This window comes from Homarus americanus, unplaced genomic scaffold (genome assembly GCF_018991925.1).
Source record: "Homarus americanus isolate GMGI-L3 unplaced genomic scaffold, GMGI_Hamer_2.0 scaffold22250, whole genome shotgun sequence".
In the NCBI taxonomy this organism is placed as follows: domain Eukaryota; kingdom Metazoa; phylum Arthropoda; class Malacostraca; order Decapoda; family Nephropidae; genus Homarus; species Homarus americanus.
The window spans coordinates 8521498-8543573 of record NW_024741189.1 but is presented as its reverse complement, the minus strand read 5'-3'; positions in this window follow the sequence as shown (position 1 = coordinate 8543573).

Genomic DNA, 22076 nt, shown 5'->3' with positions numbered 1-22076 from the left:
ACACAAAACCTGTCAGAGGGTCTAGTGGATAATTTCTCTTACAGTTCTCGTCGTGGAAGTCTGGAGGTGTGTTTAAGGGGATTAAATTTTGTATTGTGTGCTGTTGGTGATTTCTTTTGGGTTTTTTAAGATATTTGAGTTTGTGGTGGTGAGAGAAAGTTACTTGAGTGAGACAGATGTGTTGTGTTCATTATTATTATTATTAGTAGTAGTAGTAGTTGTTGTTGTTGTAGTAGTAGTAATAATAGTATTATATTATAATCATTGTTTTGATTTCAGGGAAGAAGATTTTTGTTTGGTGTCTTCAAGGGTCAATAATAGTTTTGAAGAAATTTCCAAGGCTTATGTTCTTATGTTCTTATGCTTGCTGAAAGTATACTATTCTTTTCTTTCACCTTATATTCCTTATCTTTGTAAGTAAATAAGCTTTTCTTCTATTTTAACTAAGGTCGGGTAACTGGAATTGTCACGTAGAGTTAAATATTGTGAGCCAACTGAAAATTCATCCCTAGATTACCGCACCTGAAGATAAAATACCTTAATACTACCTGGTGGTGGGGAGGGTTAGTTAAGCTGGTATAGGTTAGGTTAGCTTTAAGTAAAAGAGATAATATTCTATAAGTTTAGTGATGTCAGTACAGGATGGTGTGGTGTGTGGGGCCTGGGGTGAGGAGGGCAGCCGTGCAGGCATGAACACTGACGACGTACACGCTGAAGGACAGATTAAACGACCCATAACCTGGACAAATGATAGTGTAGCCAACTGGCCTGAGTGGCAGTCTTATCTTCCTTGCTGCAGGCTGCGGCAGTTTTGGCAGGCAGGCAGGCAGGCAGGCAGGTACCGCCCGATACCCCCGCCTGGTACCTACAGACAATGGCGGGCGGTACCTCTCCCCCCTCCCTTCCAGCCACAAGGATTAAAATAAACCCTAATCCGTGCGTCATCTCGACCTTACGCCAGGGTTGTTATGAGCCGCGGCTGTGTTCAGTATTCACACGGGCGAGACCCTCACATTGTTGCCTTTAAATTCCTTATCGTTTATGGTCTTGGCGGAATTTAATGCTAATCACAAAGGTCCCAGAATTTGCTGGGGCCATGGCGGGCTATGCCTTGGAGGCCCCGGGAGGCTGAGTTATGGTCTGTTATACTCATACATACACAACTGTTGTATATTGTGTATACTGACGGGGTCGTCAGGGGCGTACTTGCCGCCCCGCCGTGTATGACAGAAGAACGATTTTATGCGCGAGTCTCGATGGTCGGCTAATATAGATTAACAGAGAGTCAAGAGAATACATCAACCTGTAGTTAGACTGAATATTTCCCCGGAGGTATTTCTCTAACATTAGTTACAACATTTAATGGTATATTCTGTCCTCCTTTGCTTATCACGTATTTATCTTTTCAAAGTCTTGTATCTCTTTAGATTCGAGTTAGTTATCGTCTCTCAGAAGCTATCCTATATAAAATAATTCTTCCATCTTAGTTATCTTACTATCTCCTCTAAAACAAAACATTTCAGTCTCCTTTATCATTCTTCCTTAAATAAAACCCTACCTGACTTGACCCCCACAGCTTTCAATTTTCCTTCGTTACCTCCTCATTACTCTCAGCTTCTGCCTTGTTCCTCCCCATAAACGTCGACTTCCTGTTGTTTTTCGTTCAGTGAGGATTACCTCCTACACCTCGAATTTCCTTAAAGGATCACGTGAAGATAAGACACCCCAGCTTATTTTATCAGATAAGTAAATACCCTAGTGCTACTTGGGGGAAGTTAGGTTAGGTTAAACTGGATTAAGTCAGGTTGGTTAGGTTAGGTTGTCGTTAGGATGTATAATTATCGAGTGATATAAACTGGGGTACCTAATCTTCACACACACACACACACACACACACACACACACACACACACACACACACACACACACACACACACACACACACACACACACACACACACACACACACACACACACACACCTAACCCGTCGACCAAAAAAAGTATATAATTTTCTCTTTTACGTCGAAGATTTAAAATCCACCTCATTTCATCTTCCGCCCAGAAATATCCCTCATATACCATCCATTATTTTCAAATCCCTTTTATCTTTACCCTTCGACCTCCAGCCTCCCTCAAGATTCGGCTTCTGACCTCGAATCCCTTCCCTCCTATTCTCTATTTCTCCTCATCCCTCTCTCTTTCTCTCTTCCCCTATGCCTCCTTCTACACATCCCCCTACTCATCCCCTTCCCTTCCCCACCACCTTCTTCTTACACATCCTCCTCCCCTCTTCCCTTCCCCCTTCCCTGACACTTTCCCCTCCTCCTACCCACCATCCTCCCCTCCCCCCAACCCTGTCCCCCTTAGCTTATATCCTCTTAAGTCCTAAATCCTCCCCTTAACCCGGGCCCGTCTTTGGCAGCACGGGGCGGGCGCTCCTTGCGGTAAGTGCTCACCTTGTGTGGAATCCTCTGTATGATAATGGCCACCTACACGCCTCCTGACGAGACTCACTGGCCCGTCTGTGTGTGTGTGTGTGTGTGTGTGTGTGTGTGTGTGTGTGTGTGTGTGGATGGGGTCGTTTGAGTGTGAGTCTTATCACTAGGACGTCCTCGGGGTGTTTCTCAGCCACACAACCCACCATGGTCGACCACCAGATAAAAGCAACATTGGATAACTTTGCCATAATGAGGTGAAGAATTCTTTCGTGGGTTTAATCTACAAATTAACTGTATTTTTTTATTTTGTTTTTTTGCGTCTCATTTCCCTCGTTGTCAAACTGGTTTTGTTTATGACTTAGTTGTAATAAACAAATGCTTGGGTATGTTTTTCGTCCCTAATAGGCTGGGTTTAGCATGGTTTTGTAACGAAAGGAGTGAAGGTTTAGCGATGTTCTTAACATTTTTAATAAACTAGTTTTGAGCTTTGCTATCAGTGATATAAAGTGATGTTTGACGATACTGGGTGATGTACTATTGACGGTATTGATGGTAACTTAAAATAAAAAAAAATAACACCTTTCGACTCAGACATCTTAAAACACTTGTTTAAATGCTCTCTCTCTCTCTCTCTCTCTCTCTCTCTCTCTCTCTCTCTCTCTCTCTCTCTCTCTCTCAGGTCATAAGTTAATTGGCGACAGGTGATAAATATCCCGAAACATCTGCTGTGGTCTGACGAGGGTGGTGCTTTATACTTACACTCATGAAAGGTACAAACATTCATGAATATTAAAACAGGATCCATCTTAAGGAAATGTTTGAGATTAAACTATAATTGGATCTTGACAGTCAAATAACAGGGGTACAAAGACTAGAGTGACGGCGCTTTATAAATACACATGTTAACAATATTTATACACAAACCCGAAGGCAAGAGTCACTAAGAAAACATCTGACTAATAACCCTGACTACATCTTGGCACTGAGATACTGGTAAAAATATATGTGATAGCCAAATATACAGTACACACCTATGTAAATATGACATATGGAAAACACACTCATTAGCATATAATCATAGTAGGTAGCAGCAGTTCACCCCACCAGACCTGATGGATGTGCACCGATTTCTAACAAGTACTTTTACACACACACACACACACACACACACACACACACACACACACATACACACACACACACACACACACGCAAGTATTCAGCTATTTTTGTGGTGTTTGGGGCTGGAGGTTTGTATACGTGAGCTTATGAGGCGGCTCGTTATTTAGTGAGAGATCAGGGTCAGGTGGGAAGAGAGGGTAAGAGTGCATGTTGATGGGAGAGATATGAGAAAGAGCAGTGATGTGTGGTGATGTGTGGTGGTGTGTGGTAGTGCATGGTGATGTGTGGTGATGCGTGGTAGTGTATGGTGATGTGTGGTACTGAAATATGACGTGTGGTGGTGTGTGGTGCTGAAATGTGATGTGTGGTAGTGTAAAGTGATGTGTAGTAGTGTGTGGTACTAAAATGTAATATGTGGTAGTGTGTGATGTGTGGTAAGTTGTGGTGACGTGTGGGAGTGTTTGTTTGTGATTGTGTATGGTGATGTGTGGTGTCATGTGCTAGTGTATGATAAGGTGTGGTGGTGTGTGTGATAGTGTACTGTATGGTAACTTGTGGAAGTGTATATGTGTGTGTTACTTTGAGACGATGTTTGATGGTATGTGATAATAAAGGCATTTCATAGCATAACTAGCATGATGTGATGACTGTACATGTGATACGTGACGGTACATGGAGACATTACATTACGAATTAAATCGTTTGGTACATGTAATAATGAATGAAGGTGACTGGTGATGTTTTACGATGTGTGGTAATGTGCTGTGGCGTGTGATGAGGTGTAGTGAAATAAGACATGTTAATCTTCCAACATCACCACATTCATCATCACCACCACCACCACCACCTGTGTAAGAGTGTCATCTGCATGATAAATTTACCCTCACACACAAGAGCATAGCCAAGGCACTGAAGACACCAGGTAAATCACGCTGACTAGCCATGAATATTAACCACAAGAAACTCCCGCTTACAAGGGGTAGTTCGGGTTCACCTCACTGTAAACACTACACGCCGCTGCACGTACTCGTGTTGACGGGGTGTAAAGGACGACCAGGAACACCAAGTCATAACCAACGACTGGTAAATAATGAAGGGGAAAAAATCGTGTAAAAAAAGAGAAGGAAAAAGTTAAATAACTTAACGCAGAGTTTTGTTAATTCAATATTGAGTGCTAAATCATACACATACACCGTGAGCTCTCTCTCTCTCCAACACACACACACACACACACACACACACACACACACACACACACACACACACACACACACACACACACACACATCATTTCAATAATAATTGCCTACTGTACACAATCAACTTTAGCATTTCACGAAACTACAATTATTTTTTTGCAATTCTGGATAAAATTTACCAACGACCTGCACAACAGAATAAAACCCTTATATCGTTTAACAACTTATAACCTAAATCACAACACAACATTGGTACTGTAAACTAAATGATAAGTGATAAAATTTTCCTGAAAAACAGATCATTGATTAACTGTTGCAAGATAGTTAATACAGAGGAGTCAGTAACTACAATGTATTATGTAAACACACTTGAATGACTATTATAGCTTGTGTTGCGTCTCAGGCAATATATATTAAACCCCCTTATATATATAGCTCTAACAAACTCCTACTCATTATATGGTTAATAAAATATAAATAAGATAATGTAGCGCCGTGACCTGAAAAAAAGGAAAACTAATACCTTGTTGATGACAGGTTGTTAAACACGACCTAACCTGTTTATTGTCTGACACAGTGACCTGGTTTTATAGAGGACGAACCCAGTGTGTCTAATGTGTATTGGTCAGTTAGTCTAGTGGGAGGACGAGTCTGGTAATACTCTTTTTCTTTATATGTCACTCTCCTGTACTCCTGGAGTTGGCATAAAGGAATGATGATGATGATGATTGAGGTAATGGTTATGGTAATGTTGGATGATGATGATGATGATGATGATGATGATGATGAAAGCACTGTTTATTAGCGGACTACAAGGTAGCTTGCTTTAGTGAGTCATGTCTTTATTTTTCAGTTGAGTTGAGACTACCAGAGAGAGAGAGAGAGAGAGAGACTTCAGGAGACATCCAAGTTGTCCTTGAAGTTTAACAAGTATAAACTCTTTTCTCGTTATCCATCTTCTCACCTCCTTCCTGTCTAGCTGTACAATTACATCTTAAGGCTTGGTGAGGCGGGAACAGGACCCTTTCACACACACACACACACACACACACACACACACACACACACACACACAAACACCCTCGTCCGAGAAATGCTGTTCGACACCACAATCGCATCCAGCCCATACGAGCTCGTACTGGTAGCTATAAGAACACCCCAGTCCCAACCATTGTAAAAATTATCAATAACGTATAATCAACCAGTGTATTCACTCCCAGTCAACCATACCTTTTTGCACTGTCACTATGTTGAAATGCCCTGTAGTATGACCTTCTCCCCACCTAGTCATTATATATCATATTTGTATCACTATGTTACTTGTATATTATTTGTAAGTCAAGAGACCCATTCCCCAATTATGCAACTGTATATTTTCAGCTTTCCGGCTGCATGCTCTTTCAATAAACTGTTAATTATTACACACACACACACACACACACAAAGTCACTAGCGTCACCGACAAGGTCTTTTTTTTTTTTACGGGGATTAACCCACCCGGGCACAGGTTACTGACCCACATCAGGGCCTGGGGGGCGAAAATATGATAATGATAATGATGATAATAATAATAATAATAATAATAATAACTATTATTATTATTATTATAATTATAATAATTCAAAAAATAATAACAAAATACCTGTACTAAAAACAAAAATAATATACTAAAAGTAATAATAATAACCATAAATAAATACAAAAACAAGAAAAATAAATTAAGAATGAAAAACGATATACATTACAGTATGTAAGTTGTGTTGTCAAAGTAAGAGAAACAATTGAGACCCAGCAATTGTGTGTTCAGGTGTGTAAGGGAAGATGGATCTCTTGTCACACTCGGGGAGATTATCGAAGGAGGGATATGGCAAGGTGAGACTGGAAGGTCATCTATCAAGGGAGAAGCTTTCAATTCAAAGTCAGAGAGGTCATCTATGGAAGGAGAGAGACTACTCAATGTCAGGGAGGTCATCCAAGGAGGGACAGGCTTTCAACTCAAAGTCAGGGAGGTCATCTAGGGTGGAGAGGGAGACACACAAAAGGGGGGGGTGGAGAAAGAAGGGAAAGTCTTTCATCAAATCCCAGGGAGGTCAGCCAGGACACCTCTACTTAGCACAGAGGACGAGGGGTGAGGAGGTTTCGACTACCTGGATCTTACTACCTGGTACCTGACTCTCCTACGGTCTTAAACCTGACCACCTCTAGCTCGCTTAAGCAGCCCATGGCGACACACCTTCTTGGGAAATTACCTGGGAGGTATAAGGCACATCGCCCGATTTCACACACCACACACAATGGAGGAGAAGCCGTGGGGAGTTGCAATAGTTCCTTCACCTATATGGATGACATTCGATTGTGTGCAAACATTCTGGCAGTGTTTGTGTTTTTCTATAATAGTCTTTTATTTGATGTGTCCTGAATGTGTGGTTTTTTTTAATGAACGGTGTATTTTTATTATTATGCTTAGTGTGCAAAGAAATTTAAGTCATAATTTGAAGCAATACACATTTAAAAGTAATTAACTCGGGTTTAGTGTTGCTTTTAATGGCGATTTGAATTGCTTATTGTTTCCCAATTATGTGATGACGCTCGTAGAACTATTGCCTCAAAGGTATTGAACACACACACACACACACACACACACACACACACACACACACACACACACACACCATCCTTAACGAACGCACCTCCCCGCCCCACACTTCACTCGCCCAGTCACACTCAAGCACTAACGACCAAACTAGCCCGCCCGAGGAAGGATATATGCGGCAGCGAACCCCTCAGTTAAGGCCGTTAGTACGCTCCTAATTTATATCCTCCTCTGTGCTGGGAATAATATGCTGACGTCGGAACAAGATAGATCTAAGCCGCGAGGACCCATACGATCGGTTTTGTATGACGTTGTTGAGGGATTTTCCTTCTCGGTGACCAAGGTAGTGGGTGGATCACAAGGAAGATGCGACAACACAGGCGTTAACTCTGGGTTGTATTTCGGGTGAGAGTCCTATTCATCTAAGCTGCTGCCGTCGACCGTATTGGCCCTTGAGTATTTGCGCCTCGCTGGAGTTCTGCGCTATGTCTACTTTATTCCTTTATTAGCTATTGTTCACCAGGCACACGGCGGGGTTAGTCGAGTTAGATAACACAATTGAGTTTGTCGGAGATAGATTTGGCTATCACTTAGGATAGCAGCGAGGTGGTGGTGGTGGTGGTGGTGGTGTCTGTACAGCTAATAATGAACTCTTCCGATCGTCAGTTTCTTTATATTTACAACGATATAAATTTACTCTGATTTATATAACCGAACGTCCGCAAAAAAAAAAAAATAAATAAAAGTATACAGACTGACTTTATCTCTATCACTCAATATAGTAGCGAGGCTGTGTCGGGATCTATACATCAACACTATCCTCTTCTAGTCATTAATTTATTTATATTTATCGTTATATAAATTGGTTTCGATTTATATAGACGTGCATGTTATAAAAAAAAGAAGATTTATTGAGATATTTGTTAACTCATAAATGGGAGGACATCCATCAGTGTTTAGCATTCATGTAAACAGGGTATGCAAATATCTCAGGACACTTAGGTACAGTGGAATGAAAGGTGAGTACAGTACATAGTGATGGAGGTGGTGATGTGGCGTTGATAGTGATGATGATGTGCGGTGGTGGTAGTGAGTTGTGATGATAGTGATGTATGTATGATGGTGATGATTAGTGATAGTAGTGTGTGGTTGTGGTAGTGAATTGTGATGATGGTGTGGTGTTAATTAGAAGTGATGTGATGGGTTCATGAAGGTAGTAGTGGTGATGGTACAACACAGTGGTCGTGATAGTAGTAGTAGTAGTAGGAGTAGTAGTAGTAGTAGTAGTGAATGTACAGTACAGTGGTGGTATAGTGACAGAGTAGAAATTAAATATAGCTTCCTCTCCGTCTTCAGCAATAAAACAGATAAGAATTTCAAACCCTTTTAGCACATTGTTGACACATCTTTCCCTTTTTTTTTATGGTGAACTCAGACAAGTTTATGCGATTAAAGTTAACAACGAGGACGAGGTTTACTGAATAAGTTATAACTATTGTAAAATGGTAATAATGATGATACCATAAAGGAACCAACAGCAATCAAATTAAATATCCAAGATTATTAAAAATTTGGGGGTTAAAATACGTATTGAGTTATCCCCATCTTGGACATATTAATGATATAGGCTTTAATATTCTGTAATACTAAAAGGTAAACTACTCTACATTTGAATTATTTCTTATCTCATATAAGACTTTTTTCAGATTTGTGATGCATATTATTTACTCACATTCCCCATCGCTGACTCACAGTTATGGTGGGTTCGTGCATATATTCAACACCATCTCGTAAGAGGTTCTCCTGATACACTCGCTGCCCATTTAGTTTCTCTTTATCAGCAGCTGTATAACTGTTGGTAGGTAAGTTAACTAACACCAGCAACGGAGGTGTGTGGCCGCCACCACTTGTCCGTGACCAGTCGTGTGTGGTGGCGTTTACTCTCTCAGCCTGAGGTACCAAGACTTGCACTCAGACATCTAACCCCGGGGTATGTGCGCTGTGTGGGTTCACTCCCTCGAGGTCGGTTCCTTGTGTTTGGTTTCCACACCTTGGTCCGTCTCAAGAGGCAGAGCTTGTTTAGAAATCGCCGTGAAGGAGCAGCTACGTGCACTTATGGGGATTATTTATAATTCTGCGCTAAGGGGAAGAAGTCGTTTAAGCAATACCTGGATTAAGAAAACAGCTAATACACTTATTTTGGAAGTTATTTAAAAACGAATATATGTTCACGGGATAATACACACGTTTCACGAGTTTATTTCATTATTACTGTCGAAGAAATGTTAACAATACTCTTTCGAGGATATTTTAGATGTCTGTATATTAAAGGAGAATTATACTGTAACAATATCGGGGTTAAGGCCCTCAGAGAAAACGAACAACAACAAATAAAGGTGAAGATATGTGTTCCTCTTGACTCCCGCCACACTGTACCATATAGGGAAAGACCTTGCGAGAATAAACCAGTGACCCCTACAGGAGAAATCTTCAAGTCAAATGGTGACAACAAGACTGACACTGCAGCACCGGGAGTAACCAAACATCCTATTACAGAAAGAGTCAACATTTTCTCCACCACCTTGTCTTTTGTTGTTGTTGAAGAGGAAATTAGTGGATACCATATTCAATTAAATGATGTATATATTAAATGAATAGATACAAACAGAGAACAAAGAAATCCAAATCAGAGATAAAAACACACGAGTCTACATATATACTAAAATAAACACCATTTATATCGGTAAAACTGACATAAATATTCAGAAAATAATACTAAATGCTTAACGAACACGATTAAATGCATAGCTAAGTGAAATTTATGTATAAGATATATACAACTGACAACGGCTAAACAGAAATGTAGAACAAACAGAAATAAATATACAAGTAACAGAGACGAGGAGAGTTAAGTGAATGTTAATACAAGATCAACATACACCAGGGGGAACTACGTGACGTCACAGTAGAACGCTTAAAGGAGGTTGGTGTCTCATTTAGTTAATTGGGACTTCGAACCTTAGTGCTCAAGTCGTACTGACGGACACTAATGCCTCATCTGAGCGGTCTGAAGCAGCAGGGGTTCATTCGATCGGGTTAAAACAGGACTCGCTTATACCATATTGGACTGTGAGCTGTCTCCTAAAAAAGATTTACGTAGTGATTTCGAGTTATTTCTAGCGAGGCTTCATATATATGCTCTAAGATGCGCCGTGTGAATAATGTTGAAATAAATAATGTATAAATACGAGTCTGTTTATAAATATGTTTCTTCTAAGTAATATATTTCATGTATCTCTGAGTTATGTAGCTTAAAATATATTATAATATAAATTCATAAATGAGAGTCGATTTAATAGTTAGGTTGTTAATATTGTCTTTTATATAATGAACTGATTAGTGATTAAAACAATGTCAGTTGTAACTTATTTAACAGTTACGTGTTTATTTTTATCTGTTAACAGAAACTAAATCACAACTATAATCATAAACTTTGAAACAAAACAAAAATAAAAAGCTAATATCAAATTACTTCCTCAGTTATTTAAAACGGCAGAAAATTAAATTAAGTGTTGTAATTATAAGAATAAACAGTTTATGGATGAAATAAAAGTAAGAGACGTGCAACAAACAAATACATATAACAATTACAGGCTGGCAGTGAGCATAGATGCATTTAATATTTAGTAAAATTATTGTATCATAGTAATGAACATAACACAAATACAGTATTGTAGTAATAGTGAACACAAACTATAGCACGACAATATAACACACACGATGTATTTAATATTGACATACAGTATTGTATTAATCAAGGCTCCACTAAAGCTTGATACAGTTTATAGTAACACGAGGCCCGGCAGTGACGGTACTGGCCAGAGTACAGTTTTCATTGTAATATATAGTGAAATCCATCACCATCGTTGCTTCGCTCCTACCTTTTTTGGTTGGTGCTGCCCTTCACTGCTGGTCAATGTGTGGTGGTGGTGTACGGGCGTGTAGTGGTGGTGGTGTACGGGAGTAGTGGTGGTGTACGGGTGTGTAGTGGTGGTGTACGGGTGTGTAGTGGTGGTGGGTGTACGGGCGTGTAGTGGTGGTGTACGGGCGTGTAGTGGTGGTGTACATGGGTGTGTAGTGGTGTACGGGTGTGTAGTGGTAATTGGTGTACGGGAGTAGTGGTGGTGTACGTGTGTAGTGGTGGTGGTGTACGGTGTGTGTGGTGGTGGGTGTACGGGCGTGTAGTGGTGGTACGGGCGTGTAGTGGTGGTGTGGCGTGTAGTGGTGTGGTGGGCGTGTGGTGGTGGTACGGGCGTGTAGTGGTGGTGTACGGGCGTGTAGTGGTGGTGTAAAGGCGGTGGTGGTGGTGCAACTGGCATGTAGTGGTGGGGTATGGGCGGTGGTGGTGATGGTTACCAAGAAAAATAGGTGTCCGGCTTAATATGTCTGTGTCTGTCGCTTAACGCTTGTGTTCGTATGTTTTATTGAGAGAGAGAGAGAGAGAGAGAGAGAGAGAGATCATTATTAAACATACTAAGACTAAATAAACAAACTTCTTCGGTACATACATACTACCTAACAGGAATTTATCTCTCAGTTAACTCGTGTGTGTATGTGTGTGTGTGTGTGTGTGTGTGTGTGTGTGTGTGTGTGTGTGTGTGTGTGTGTGTGTGTGTGTGTGTGTGTGTGTGTGTGTGTGTGTGTGTGTGTGTGTGTGTGTGTGTGTGTGTGTGAGTGTGTGTGTGTGTGTGTGTGTGTGTGTGTGTGTGTGTGTGTGTGTGTGTGTGTGCAGCAGTGTTTATAGACTTCAAGAGTGGTATAATTATGTAGCAGCGTGGTAAATCATTCTTACCATCACCACACACAATCCCACACGACACTTCCCATCACCACACATTCCCACACGACACTTCCCATCACCACACACATTCCCACACAACATCACATAAATTCAATCCCACACAAAGTAGTCGTCACCACACACAATCCCACACGAACCAACCCATCCCCAATAATCCCACACAATCCCATACAAAACATCCTAAGATCATGTTTCCCACAATATAACTCCCATCACCACACAATACAAGCACAAGAGACTCATGGATACCCTAAGCTTCCCACACACGATGGCCATCTGAAGGCTAGAGAGCAACAGCGTCCTCACCTGACCATATTGTCCCCCAGCTGATTAGAGGTTCCTGATACGGGCACAATTATGGCCCTGGGAGGAGACTGTTTACACTCGGGTTGAAGGGTAGAGGTCGAGGTGGGAGAAGTGAGAGCAAGGACGACTAATATGACGCCAGCCAGGTTGATGGTTGACGTATAAGGGAGATAAATGTTTGACGGAGGAGGTAGAGGAGATAATAAGGGAGGGAGGTAGAGGATTGATGGAGGAATGTAGGAAGAAGGTAGAATATTGATGGGGGAGGAGATGCTCGGTGAGAGAGAGAGAGAGAGAGAGAGAGAGAGAGAGAGGAAGGGAGGTAGATCTTTGAGGAAGGGAGAGAGGAAGGAGATAGAGTAATGACGGAGAAGGAAGAGGTAAGTGGATAAATGGAGAGAGGGAAGGGGGGAGGTAGACGCTCGACATAGGAAGAAAGGAAGAAGTAGATGCCTGACGTAGGAAGATGTGAGTGGGACTATTATTGTGTTTGTGTTGACATATAGTTTATTGTTACCCAGAGAAGCGTCTTGTGTTCCGTTGTTGTGATAACGATGTTTTTGTTTTGATGGTGCATCGGTACCATTGTTTTGAGGGGAAAACAATGTTCTTATTTTGAATAGCAACAATGTCAGCGTCTTGACGGAATGCCTTTGTTGAGACGAAATTATGCTATAGTGTCCTTTCTCCCTGAGTTTGTAAACAACTTTATTAACGGGATGAGAAATGTTATCACCATGACAAACGTAAGATTATCATTGTTTGAGCAAAATAAGAGTGTTGTTTGTCTTCACAGAGCACCATTATAGAGGTTTTCATGATGCGACAATATTATTGTTTTAAGAGGATCAGACGCAATTAAAGAGACGACAGCGAAGGGAACCAACATGAGTTGTCATGTAGTTAATAATATTTTAATAGATGTTGTCATCGCCACAGCTGTTTCACTCCACCGTATATTCCATCATGTTTGCATGCACAGGGTATATGTGTGTGTATCTCGAAAACATGGTAGAGATACGCTTTATGTAATAACATTTTAGTTATTTTGTTCAAATATTATACAAGAAATATATACGTACATTCACCTTTTGTTGAGTATTAGTACATGAAATGCTCTCCTCATTAGTGTTCCAGTCCGAAAAAAAGAAATATATATATATATTCAGGACACAAATCTTACAATTAAAAATAAAACTTGGAACGTGTTTGTCGGTGTTTATCGGTGTGAAAAATACGAGGGAAACTTTTATCAGGGTCGCCACTATACTCGTTGACGATGTCGGTCGGTTGTACCCTGTTTTGTTGCTTGTGGGTGATACTGTAGCTAGATCCGTTTCCTGTTATACCCTAAGGCATGGGATCTGATCTGATCTGTCTGTGTTGTTGTTCAAGTGGAAATATGCGTCGTTACTGTTGATGTGGGTGTGCTTGTTGCTGATGTGGGTGTACTTGTTGTTGATGTGGGTGTACCTGTTGTTGATGTGGGTGTACCTGTTGTTGATGTGGGTGTACCTGTTGTTGATGTGGGTGTACCTGTTGTTGATGTGGGTGTACTTGTTGTTGATGTGGGTGTACTTGTTGTTGATGTGGGTGTACCTGTTGTTGATGTGGGTGCACCTGTTGTTGATGTGGGTGAACTTGTTGTTGATGTGGGTGTACTTGTTGTTGATGTGGGTGCACCTGTTGCTGATGTGGGTAATCTGTTGTTGATGTGGGTGTAGGGTGTTGTTGATGTGGGTGTAGGTGTTGTTGATGTGGGTGTAGGTGTTGTTGATGTGGGTGTAGGTGTTGTTGATGTGGGTGTAGGTGTTGTTGATGTGGGTGTAGGTGTTGTTGATGTGGGTGTAGGTGTTGTTGATGTGGGTGTAGGTGTTGTTGATGTGGGTGTAGGTGTTGTTGATGTGGGTGTAGGTGTTGTTGATGTGGGTGTAGGTGTTGTTGATGTGGGTGTAGGTGTTGTTGATGTGGGTGTAGGTGTTGTTGATGTGGGTGTAGGTGTTGTTGATGTGGGTGTAGGTGTTGTTGATGTGGGTGTAGGTGTTGTTGATGTGGGTGTAGGTGTTGTTGATGTGGGTGTAGGTGTTGTTGATGTGGGTGTACCTACAGATTCACTTGTGGTATTCCATATATCTAATTTTGTCTATGTGTTTCTATATTTGTTAACTTTTGTGTGTGAGCGTTTAGTAAAAAACATAATTCATGTCAGAATCAATCTCGGGGAGTTTTTGTTGCACTGGCCAGCTTAACGTACTCGAGGGGCTGTTTTCGTAGTCAATGGGTTGGATCATTGTACTCATGGGGTTACTATTACTACTACACTACAACGACTATTCTCTCTCTATCTCTCATTTTCCGCTGTCGCTCACAACATTTCTCTCTGTCTGTGTACTTCTGCACGAACCATACACGGACATACACACGTACTAGCAGCAGGCCACTGTAAACACCCTCGTTACGTAACGCAGTCATTAGATCTTCGACATAATGACTGGGTTCTTACATGAGACCTGCCACAGTACACGGCTGACAGGTTCACACTGATGAGAGAGAGAGAGAGAGAGAGAGAGAGAGAGAGAGAGAGAGAGAGAGAGAGAGAGAGAGAGAGAGAGAGAGAGAGAGAGAGAGAGAGAGAGAGAGAGAGAGAGAGAGAGAGAGAGCAAACAGGCTTAGACACTCGCATCCTACATTCGGTTACTTTAGTTCCTCCTCCTCCGATCCCTGTTTTCCCTTCATTCACTTCTCTTTATTTACCCCCATTCCTTCTCCTCCTCCTTCTCACACTTTTCCTCACGTCCTTCGCAACTCCTCCCTGTGGCCGCAGTTCAAGGCTATGGATATTAACTCACACCGGCCGCTCCCACACTCTGACTGAGACAGACTGAGACAACGTAAACTTTAGCATAATTCTCCCCAGGGAATCTCCACGCCAGACGCCCTACACCAGACGCCCCACACCCAACACACGACCTACACTATACGACCTACGCTACATGACCTGCACCCACCCACATGACCTACACACACCACACGACCTACACCCACCACATGACCTACACCCACCACACGACCTACACCCACCACATGACCTACACCCACCACACGACCTACACCCACCACATGACGTAAACCCACCACACGACCTTCACTACACGACCTACGCTACATGACCTGCATCACACGAGCCACATCCCACGACCTAAGCCAGACACACTGTATGGCGGTCTGGGATAGGGAAAGGGAGAGGGAGAGAGCAGTGGAACAGAAAAAGAAGGTGGAGGTGGAGGGTTAGTTTAACACCTCTATAGGTATGATTAGAGTGCAATTTCACCTCTTGGTTCTGAAGATGTTGTCATTGTTTACTGTTACGTTCGGAAATATATACATAAAAAAAGGTGCTCCCCGACTTATGATGGGGTTAGGGACCCAAATCCAGGTCGTAAGTCCGAATGGTCGCAAGTCCGACATAGATACAAAAAAAAAAAAAAAAATTAAATTTTTTTTTAAATAAAAAATCTACAATGAAATACAGTACAGTAAAAGTAATAAATAATGAGGAATGGATACAGTGTGACTGAGCACTTACCTTTAATGTAGTCAGCTGAATGCACATGGGGCCCCCATAATTTTCTAATTATACATGGAGACTACATTAACTGGAAACGTTTCGGTATAGAAAATGCGTGTCATTTGAAAAAAAAAAAATGGTCACAACTGCGGCGGTCGTAAGTCGAAGCAGTCGTAAGTCGGGGTCTAGCTGTATATATATATATATATATATATATATATATATATATATATATATATATATATATATATATATATATATATATATATATATATATATATATATATATATATATATATATATATATATAGGTAGATATATTTCATATATTTCATAATCTGACGTAAATTACCCTGACAATTCGAAAACTATGTATAAAAAACACGTACTATTTTACCATTTACACGCATGTCCCCAAAACGCAAACTCAGTGCAGTGTATATTCAAAAACGAAACATTATCTATATCAAATAACAATTACAGAAGTATCAGTCACGGGTCACTTAACAAATTCTCGCCAACATTCCTTGAGACATAATTATTCGAGTATCAACCACAAATTCAGGTTTTCCCTGCCCGAGGGCTATCTTAATGAGCACCTCCTTCCATCACGTCAACCACAGAGTAACAGATTAACAAAGAAAGCTGGTGTCAACTTGTGACCTACAGTACACAAACATCTACTCACCCATAGAATCACTCGAGAAGGGCAACACCAGCGTCCCTCCATATGCAGACGTCCTTCCCCCCTCACCTAGCCTTCTCCATATGCAGATAACAAAACAAGGGTCCCACAGATGTGAAGAAGTGTAGCATCCCACATATCTCAGAGCGATGCTATCTGTGTGAGAAAGAGAGAGAATAATCTCCAAAACTTTTCCAATTAGTTTGAGCAGATACTAGACCACTGTGTGTGGTAATTTCCTCAACAATAAACGCTATTTGTACTATTCATAATGTTACAATAACCTATCCCTAGATGATAAAGATACTTTATAGACGTACGACACAATGGACAGAGTTCCTAGATGGTTGTAGAAGAAAAAGAGCATAGGATGTCCACATGCACTTAAGTATGTATTGTATGACTGTGTAGCCTCTGCAGTGGGGTGTGTAAGCTGGGTGCCTGCTCAGTACTCCTGTCAGTGGGGGAAGAATCATTTCCTAAGTGCTCGTCTGGTTCATATAACAATCCTTCTGTAATGTTGCCATCCTCACCACACTGGGATAGATTCTGCTCTTATGTGATTACTGAGTGCACCAGGGTCACAAATACTGCATTTTTCAGTTAGCTGTGTGTCTCCATTTTGCCGAGAGTACTGAGTTGAATTACAGAGGCTGTTGTTTTATTTTGTATGATATTTGTTTTTTTATTGAAAAGAAGATTGCTACCACTAATGGATAGTTATTAATCCAATGGTCAATAATCCCCTTGTCTTCTACGTTCTTTCACATTGATTTATTTTTTGTCTAATTTTCCATTTTATCACGTCTGCCCTCCAAACTTTCCTCAATATTTGTTTACACCTAATTATACATTTCCTTCCAATAAATATATTTTCTTAACTCTTGTACACCTTCCCTACAAAAACAATGATCATACGACTCATATAAAGTCGTAAACACTTCATCTAATGACTGCCATCCAAACATCTGCCGGGAGTGATCTACAGCTGTATCAGGAAGAAACACCGGAAGGCATACACCGTGTAAAGGCTCTGAATAATATGGCAACACTGGCTCATAGCTCACAGGATGTATTCTTTACTACGTATTAAAACAAGACTTAGTATCCTTTGCTTTCTGGTTACATAAGTCACTACTATATATAAATTACTATCCTGATATAACTGATGGATGTTTTTTTTTGAGGGGGGGGGGATGTTTTTTGACTGAAGTTTGATGTTGGCCGTTAGTTATTATTAATCACCTTTGTTTTGTGTATGGTGAAGTTCGTTTTTCTTGTATGGTTGATTTATTTTTCCTTGTGTGGTAATGTTAACTCTTCCTTGTGTGGTTAGGTTAGTTTTCTTTGTGTGGTAATGATAACTCTTCGTTGTGTGGTTAAGTTAGTTTTCCTTATGTGGTAATGTTAATTCTTCCTTGTGTGGTTAAGTTAGTCTTTCTTATATGGTAATGTTAACTCTTCCTTGTGTGGTTAAGTTAGTTTTCCTTATGTGGTAATGTTAACTCTTCCTTGTGTGGTTAATTTAGTTTTCCATATGTGGTAATGTTAACTCTTCCTTGTGTGGTTAAGTTAGTTTTTCTTATATGGTAATGTTACCTCCTCCTTGTGTGGCTAAGTTACATTAATTCATTCAGTGTGTCAAGTGACTCTCCATAATTACGTATCAATTATTCTAGTGAAGAGTCTTTCTTTATCAATTATGATAATTGGATTCTATCAAGATTATAATTGACCTTTTAGACAGATACGATGAATCATATTGTTTGTGAGGCAGAGCGTTCGTGACGTATGAGAGAGAGAGAGAGAGAGAGAGAGAGAGAGAGAGAGAGAGAGAGAGAGAGAGAGAGAGAGAGAGAGAGTATTCATAAAAAAGTGGAAGTAAGAGAGATGACAAATTAAAAGGCAAGGGGTAGAAGGAAAGTGGAGTTCCCTTACCATTACTAAAACAATAAAAAACAATAATAACAACAAGACAGATTAGTTATATTTCTCCACCACCATCACCATAATCATCAGCACCGCCATTATACTCCCAACTACCACTTCTACCATCATCATTATAACCACTCACCATCATCACAATCACCTTCACAACCGTCAGCATTAACATCAACACCATCTTTACAATCTCCCCTCCCCACCACCACCACCATCATCACCACCACCTTCACAGCTAACACCATCACCATCTTCTCAACCATCACTACCACCATCACCACAGCCACCACCATCAGCACCCTCACCCACTTCCCCACCACCACCACCACCACCACGGCCATCACAATCACCACTTCCACCATCACCACCAGACTCACAATGAAGTTCCAACAGTCAACAGGAAACCGACTAGCCTAGCGTGAGAGAAACTTACCAATCGTGGGAAGCTCCGTCGACCCGTGGGAAACATACGCCAACTGCCACAACAACGACTGTCACTGTTTTTATACAACCATATTATAGAACAATTTATTTTTGTTGTGAGCAAACGACATAACAGCAAGCTTAGTGAGAGGGTAAGCTGGAACTATTTAAGAGAGAGAGAGAGAGAGAGAGATTCAGCCTTAAGCCATGAATACGTTGTTAATATAGTCCACTGATACACCGTATGACGTAAGACCATATACCACCTCATACATAGAGGGAAGAGCCAACGTTAACATACATAGTAGGACAAGCACATTAGCATACACATTGGCATATTCGTTAGCATACAGAGTGAGAGTAGCGCAAACACACACCCTGCACAACACACAATCACAAAAATACACACATTCACAGTATGATTTATGAGACAGAATACACAGGTGAGTAAATACACAAACATACATAGACGTTATATAAAGATGTTGATTTACCTGGTGTGTTAATAAAGACTTCATCTTCCCCGTATATAGATGAGTCTAAGGTATAGAAAAGGATTAATGTTTTAGAGGATAGTGAAGCAGTGAGGTGTGTGTGTGTGTGTGTGTGTGTGTGTGTGTGTGTGTGTGTGTGTGTGTGTGTGTTTTTGTGTTTGTGTGTGTGTGTGTGTGTGTGTGTTTGTGTGTGTGTGTGTGTGTGTTTTTCGTGTTTTGTGTATTTACCAAATGCAAATTACTACTGCACACTGTATCACCGCCGCCACTACACACCACATCACTACATACCCTAACATCACACACTCCACTACACACCCTAACATCACACACTCCACTACACACCACATCACTACACACCCTAACATCACACACTCCACTACACACCACACTCCTACACACCCTAACATCCCCACTACACACCACATCACTACATACCCTAACATCACACTCCCTACACACCCTAACATCACACACTCCACTACACACCACATCACTACATACCCTAACATCACACACTCCACTACACACCCTAACATCACACACTCCACTACACACCACATCACTACACACCCTAACATCACACACTCCACTACACACCACAGCACTACACGCCTCACAACACCCCACAACCGTACCTTGAACCTCCTCCCCCCACCCGACCATCCCCCCACCACCAGGTAGGCGTCACTCCCCGTACACCAGTAGCCCAGGAGGGTCACCTGAGCCTTGCGGTACTGAGTAACAATACAACGATAACGTCTTGCGTGACCGCAGTTTTCAGCTGACCACAAGCAGACTGTAGCGTGCATTACGGACATAAGAGAGTAATATAACGATAAATTAGAGAGCGTGACAGGAGGTATTATTCGCTTGTTTGTGCAAGAAGGAAGGAGTATTGTTGTGGGTCCCGCATGTTATACCAGGCGAGGGACGTCTGTTTATATACATCATGAGTATCCGCTATGACGACAGTGCCTGAGGGGTTGGCAATACACAGTCAGATCCTTTAACAAGAACCGCTGTACTTCCTTCCCCAGGGTTTACCTCACCTTTCAGGTTGTGTTGATGAAGACTAACGTTATCTTTAGTTATCGCCCCCAAGTCCTCCAGGCTATTGCACTTATAATACCGTTTGAGGTCCAATTGGGGTGGTCATGATATAGATTAATCTTACTATTTTTTATGTCTAGTTCTTCTTGTTCTTCCTGTTACTATTACCAATATAATAATTATTCCTGTTGTAAGTATAATTATACTTAATCTGTTTTACTTATTTGTTTAATGTTCTTTTTTTCCATTATCAGTGTGGAAAAAATATTTACTTACGAGCCTACGACAACACACTCAAGTACGTCGAGCCGACGACAAAACACTCAATTACGTCTAGCCTACGACAACACACTCGAGTACGTCGAGCCGACGACAAAACACTCAATTACGTCTAGCCTACAACACACTCAAGTACGTCGAACCTACGACAACGAATTACAGTACAGACCTTAATTATCTCTGACACAGAATATTCCTCCATCTTTCTCACTGTGACGAAAGAACGAGAAACAAAATCAAATACACTAAATTCTTGCCCCATTTAGCATACTACTACCGTAAACCAAATGAATTATGATCTAGCTGGACACATATGCTTGATGTTCACCACCAGATGATACATGTATATAATGAAGCTACATCGATTATCACCCAAGTATCTTGCTAGCTTGTGTCCGCTGCAGTAAGTAACACGGGTATATGATATTAATAATGGTGAGAGGTATGGGACTCTAAGTTTACTCTCAAAAAGATTTTCGAAGTAAATATTATCACATAACTACTGTAGTGTTAAATGAATGTGTCTAGTCAGTCGCGGTGTGATTTTTCTGCCTTTGGGATTTTTTGGAGAGGGGCTGTATCTAAAGCCAGCCAGGTTGATGTATTTATGTACCACCAGTTACGAGGAAAATTCACCATACGTACGTTTGAGAAGCTTTGTCCTAAAACGTGAGAAATTGTGTTACCTGTCAGGAATCACGAAACGGAATTGACGCCATAAATGGAAACTGATTAAACACTCATCACTAGCCACCACAGGCAGAGTTTAGTCACTCAAGATTATTAGTGTGAGAATAACAGTCGGATTTATAGAGGGACAACACCAAGACATTAATAACCACCAATGATGATGACACGGGTGAGGTGAGGAGGACGGGGTGTGAAGATTTAGGCCCTACAACTCAGTACGTGTAGTTCTCTAACACACACACACACACACACACACACACACACACACACACACACACACAAACATATAATTAACAGAATCACCCAACAATGATTCGTATTTCACTTCCAGCTTAACTATACTTCAGCTTGGCCAAACTCCATTACGGTAAGAGGAGTCAACAGAACAGACAGCCATGAGGCCCAAATCACATTATAAATGC